This window comes from Eriocheir sinensis, chromosome 53, assembly GCF_024679095.1.
Source record: "Eriocheir sinensis breed Jianghai 21 chromosome 53, ASM2467909v1, whole genome shotgun sequence".
Classification (NCBI taxonomy): domain Eukaryota; kingdom Metazoa; phylum Arthropoda; class Malacostraca; order Decapoda; family Varunidae; genus Eriocheir; species Eriocheir sinensis.
The window spans coordinates 2,029,885-2,035,863 of record NC_066561.1 but is presented as its reverse complement, the minus strand read 5'-3'; the positions used below and the strand labels follow the sequence as shown (position 1 = coordinate 2,035,863).

General features: G+C 42.4%; 1 long non-coding RNA gene across 2 annotated transcripts; it reads right to left on the bottom strand.

Moving 5' to 3' along the window:
* Positions 1–1,375: 1,375 nt before the first annotated feature.
* Positions 1,376–5,704, bottom strand: LOC126983163 (uncharacterized). Of its 2 annotated transcripts, XR_007735568.1 has the most exons (3): positions 5,505–5,704; positions 5,208–5,353; positions 1,376–2,283 (listed from the first exon to the last, which is right to left on the bottom strand). It is a non-coding gene; the product is annotated as an uncharacterized LOC126983163 (long non-coding RNA). The 2 variants fall into 2 exon arrangements; XR_007735567.1 differs by lacking the exon at positions 5,505–5,704 and having other exon boundaries at positions 5,208–5,497.
* Between the last annotated feature and the right edge of the window lie 275 nt (positions 5,705–5,979).

The following is a 5,979-nucleotide window of genomic DNA, read 5'->3' as shown; positions in this document are numbered from 1 at the left end:
TTCTCCAATGAATCCTTTGATATACTATAACATACTATGATGTACTCCAATATATGTCATACAGCTATACAGTTAATATTCCCCACTCCTGTATGCTGCGTCTGCAACTGTGCGACGTCGTTTTGGTTTTGACGGAGCCGCAGCCCTTCTTCCTCTGCTTCTTGTTTTGGATTTCTTCGTGTTTCATTTGTATTTCTGCAAGGTTTCCAAAACCGAGTTCTTTGTTAAGGCTATCTTAGACATAGCCAAAATTGTGAGTAAGGACAGTGTAGGCACAGGAGTACTGAACACTCCTCAATCCCCAAAACTTTACCTTATGTAGGTGACTCCAGATTTTTGAGTGGAGGGATTAGGATTCTGGGTCTTGCCCATCATGCATTTGACTAATAAGTCATCTTTTGTCAGATCTAAATATATCTGAAAGACTTGTTTTCTCTCGGGAGGGTCTAGGGTGAATTTTATTTTCATGTCCTTATGACTTGGGTTTTTTTTCCCTTGTGCCAGAGCTTTCTGATAACAGCACCATGACTGCTCCCCTACAGGATATAAAGAATGTTTTGGGTTTTCATCCGTGCTCAAACTGTGAAAGTTGCACGGATATCATTCTTTAGGTCTTCCACTGTTCCACCTTGGTTTCTACGGATGTCCTGCCCGTAGTAAAATAGAAGTTGCTCAATTACTCTATTCGTCAACTTTCCTTTGCTTCCTAGAGACTTTTTCTTTCCTCCTGCTTTTGACTATTCTTTCAACTTCCTCAGCCTTGTTCCAAGCCTTTTCCTAACATGGTTAATACATTCTTCTTTTTGCACTGGCACGTTTCCATATGGGTTTAGTTTTTTCACGGCAAGGTATGCCGAGGAGTCCCCATCACCAATAAATTTCACGTACCTCATCTTGTTTGGTTCTTTTGACCTTCCCCATATTCTGGTAGCTGCCTCTGCCTCCATAGCTTCAGATTTACCTTCAAAATTCTTCTGACACTTTTCTTTATGTCTTTGAATGAGAGCCGTATATTCCTCCTCAGTTACTTTTTTTCTTTTCTTTCTGAGTAAGGAGCCTGGAGCATTGAATGCAATAATTTGAAAGAACTTCATAGTCTAGTACAAAGCCTGTCTCAGACTCAATGAAGCAGCCTATGCCAATATGTGAGGAGTGCCCCCTGGTGAGCCAGGATCCATCATATGAACCTGTGACGTTCAAAATTCCATCGGCATCAGGCAGTACTCCAAGACTCTCATAATGTTTGAATACATTGGGGAGGCGGTGGCTGAATCGACAGAGTAACACCACCGCGTTCAGGAGGACGCGAGTTCAATCCCCGCCCGGTGCCACCAAGCTGGGATTTTTCAGCCGCCGCCGAGTGGCTTAAAACTACCCACATGCTGTCCAGAAGACCACCTATCAACCCGGACTCTAGATTCTAGGATTAAAGATGAGCTCCGGGAGGGCAGCATGAGCCAATGCAAGATGGCGCCACTATAAACACTCGCCTGCGCCAGAACGGGCTGGGCCGACCATCAGGACCCACCGGGAAGAAGCCTTGGGCCGACCATCAGGACCCACCGGGAAAAAGCCTACCGGCGCTATAGGCCGCGACGTAAAAAATAAAAAATAAATAAATAAATAGCTGCTCTCCTTTTTTCCTGTTGTGACAGGATCTTGCTTCCAATATAATCAAGTACTTCATAGTATGCCCTCCTATGAAGAGGTTTGATCTTCATTGTTGATGTTAGAAATGAATAGCCGGCATAACCAGTACCTTCGAGCAGTGCATACCCTACAATGCTAATATTATTTTCAGTAAGGGATGGTTTTTCCCCTGTCATGGGTGAGGAGGAGAACTGCACAGCCTCACAATTCATACATTTTACCTCCAAATAGGAGTGCTGATTTGCTACTGATATTCAATTGGAGTTTACCCATGCAGTCATTGCATACATGTGAAATAGCTGCAAACATGTATTTGAGTACATCTTTTTCAATAAGAACATTTTCCCTCTTTGATGTAGATGGCACAGACACATCAGTGAGCAAATTATCTCGAACTGAAATTGGAGTTACCTTTTTGACCTGTGGTGTTGGGGTTGTGTGGGGGTGAGGTTGTGTGCTGGAGTGGGGAGGTTTTGTCCTGGGGCTGGCGGCGGCGCCTGTGCTGGCGGCGGCTTCGGTGGTAGTCGTGGGGTCTGGATCTGGAGCCTCCTCTCCCTTTTTCTTGCTCTCCCTGGCCCTCGCTGCATTCTCCACCCTCTCCGTGTAGGCTCGGGACCTTCTCTTCATTGTAATCTGAAAGAAAACACAAGAAAAAGCAGAAAAAATGTGATGCCGTGTCTACTCTGGGCTGTGAAGTCCTTGCCGGCTGTCATACTACCTCCACTGCCTACCGACCGGGCCAAGTTCCAGCCGACAACTCTACTACTTCCCCGCCGGCTACCTCGAGGTTGAGCTGCTCAAGGCTGTACATCTTCATTACTGTGGTTTCTCTTGCAAGTATACGTATGTGAAAACCCAGTCAAGTGTTTATAATCCCTCTTGGTCTATGTGGATGGAGTATTCCAAAACTTCTTTAGAGGCCTGGCTATTTGAGCTGCTAACATCTGTAGCCTAGAGCCCCAGTTCCTCACAAACATCTATCTTTCCTTCCTGCTGGAAGTACGCCTTCATACAGCCTGTGTCTAAGAAGGGTGACCGCTCCAGTCATTCAAACTACCGCCCTATAGCTTTACTCTCTTGTCTATCTAAAGCGTTTGAATCAATCCTTAACTGAAAGATTCAAACGCACCTTTCCGCTTTTGACCTTCTATCTGATCGCCAGTATGGGTTCCGCAAGGGGCGTTCTACTGGCAATTTTTTTGCTCTCTTAACTGACTTCTGGTCATCCTCAGTCAAAAGCTTTCGATAGAGTTAGCACAAGTCTTTGCGTTCTAAACTGCCCACTTACGGTTTCTATCCTTCTCTCTGTTCTTTTATTTCCAGCTTCCTTTCCGGCCGTTCTATCTCCGCTGTGGTAGACGGCCACTGTTCTTCCCCTAAACCTATCAACAATGGGTTTCAACAGGGCTCTGTCCTGTCTCCCATTCTCTTTCTGATGTTCATCAATGATCTTCTTTCCACACCAAACAGAACAATCCACTCGTACGTTGAGGACTCTACTTTTGCATTATTCATCTTCTTTCAACAGAAGACCTTCTCAACAGGAGTTACAAGACTCCAGACTGGAGGCTGCAGAACGCTTAAGATCAGACCTTGCTATCATTTCCGATTGGGACAGAAGGAACCTTGTGTCTTTCAATGACTCAAAAACTCAATGTTCCCACCTATTAGGGGGGGTGGGGGGGTGGGTGGTTGTAAATGGTCGGCCTGAAACTTTTTTTTAATATTTTTGGCTTATAAAATTCCGCGAAATTTCCTCTTTTTGGGGAGGTATATGAATGAATATGATGAAACAATAATACAGTGGTATGCAACATGGATTGCAATGCAATGCAACGTGCAGCAATGAGCTTCCCCGCAGCGCCACTGGCTTGCAATCCTTGTTTTCACCCCTTTTTAATTTTAGGATTTTTTTTTCATGGTCTGTCATGATACTCTTAGGTTCTCTCACACCACTAGCTAAGAAAATGGGAAATTTTAGCAGTCAAATATATTTTTGTATTATGCATGAAAAATCGATTTATATAATATTTTTTTTCCATAAATCCAACAAAATACTCAATGTATCCGCTTCAGATTTCTTTTGAATTATATTTTATTGATTTTACACAATAGAACACTGGCTCTTACTCTGAAATATGGTCAAATTCGAGTACACGGATTTTTGACCCTGTAAAAAAAGACGTAACAATGGGTAAACAAAACAGCCTGGGTACACATCCAATGAACGTTAGTTAAGGAAACCATGTCTGCTTTTTTCTTGATATCCTGATGTATATATCCTGTGGATTTCAGGTCACTAGTTGGTATAGGTAAAATACAAAAAAAAAAAAAACATGATTTTGCATTTAAAAAAAATATCTCCTCCGTTGCACTTTTTGTTATACACATATCTCCTACTGCAGCTTATAAAAGTGTGTGTAAGGAATAGGGTTTGCTATCGGAACTATTGTTTGAAGTTGATTTTTATTTTCGAAAAACATTAATTAATTTTATGTCAAACGTTTTGTATTATTTCATTGAACTTTAAAAAAAATATATATATACTATTGTATAAAATCAAACAATAGCAAGCGTTAATGTCCCATCCTTCCTGATTATATTGCCTTTTGAATAAAAGAAGTCGGTCCGTAAATAAGGGAGAAAATACGCTTAGGACATAAGGAATATAACATGGGATTTGAGATTTTACAACCCCCCATCAACTCGACAAAATCTTCCAAAAATGTACCCTTTATTCTTCGACAACACTCAGCTGTCACCATCTTCTACAGTAAATATCATCAGTCTTTCCTTAACTCAAAATCTTAACTGGAAACCTCACATCTCCTCTCTCATTAAATCAGCTTCATCGTGGTTGGGGGTTCTGTATCGTCTCCGCCAGTTCTTTTCCCCCTCATAATTGCTGTCCACATACGTACAGGGGCCTTGTTCCCTTTCGTATGGAGTATTCATCTCACGTGTATGGGGGGAGAGCTTCATACACAGCACTCTTGAACCGAGTAGAGTCAAAGGCTCTTCTTCTAATCAACTCCACTCATATTACTGACAGTCTTTTACCTCTTATATTCCTCTGACATGCTGCCTCTTTGCTAACTGCTTGCCACCCTCGCTCCCGAGGCCTCGTTGGTCACGATTTTCTTGCTCATCTCTATACTATTCAAATCTCGCATGCAAAAATTAACCAGCATTTACACTCGTGTATCCCTTCTGCTTGTAAACTCTTGAACAGCCTTTCTTCGTCTGCATTCCCTCCTGCCTACAACTTGAACTCCTAGAAGAAGAGTCATAACATATCTCCACCCGAAATTGGTATCTCCTTTGTCCCTATTAGGACTGAAATTTTTTTCGCATTTGAGATGCTACCCTCTCTGTAAAAAAATAAATATGTACCTGACGAACTTAATGATTTGTGGAATTATCAAACGGTATCGCATGGAAATATAAGGAAATTTGACTGCATATGTAGTTTGAAGCCCTACGAAATGCATTGAAGCCATTTCGCTAAAGGTAAGTTAAAGTTAAGATACAAACAACATACCAATGATTGCACCAACCTGTCACACGAGGCCACCAAAGGGAAAGTGTAAGCACAGTCGTTCCTGGATTTCGCAGGTTCCGGCGTGATTACGTCTCTCACTTTGACCTTAGTCTTGCAAGTGTCACCGCCGTTGTCAGGACGCGCCCAACGTCTTCCTCTTTTCTAGGAGCAGTGTTCAAAGTTTCTTTTCATTATAAGAAACGCTGTCTTCATCGAGTATGAGAAAAAAAAATAATGTACTCCTGAAATGATCTTCGCCGAGCACGTCTTACTTCCTTGCTTAAGAGAGTACAGTACTGGCAGCAGGACTCACCTCGTGCTTTCACTCAGACGAGACGGAGCTGAGCCAAGCAGCAAAACGAAGCCCAAACTATGAATAACCGAAACTAGATCTTCGACCTCGTGCAGCCTCGCCCAGGACACCATAGAGGATATATGAGTAGGTGGAAAACTTTGTCACTCTCGACGCCACACACACAGACATTGCCACATCCCACCACCGTGACTGACTGTTTTATCAGATTAGCGGTATCTGATCAGTCGTATCTTGAGGATGCGCCTGCCTTGCTCTGCAACACAGTAGAAGTAGTAGTAGTAGTAGTAGTAGTAGTAGTAGTAGTGGTATTAGTATTAGTATTAGTAGTAAAAATAGTAGTAAAAGTAGTAATAGTAGTAGTAGTAGAAGAAAAGTAGTAGAAGTAGTAGTTGTAGTAGTAGTAGAGAGAGGAGTAGTAGTAATAGTCGTAGCAGCAGCAGTAGTAGTAGTAGTAGTAGTAGTAGTAGTAGTA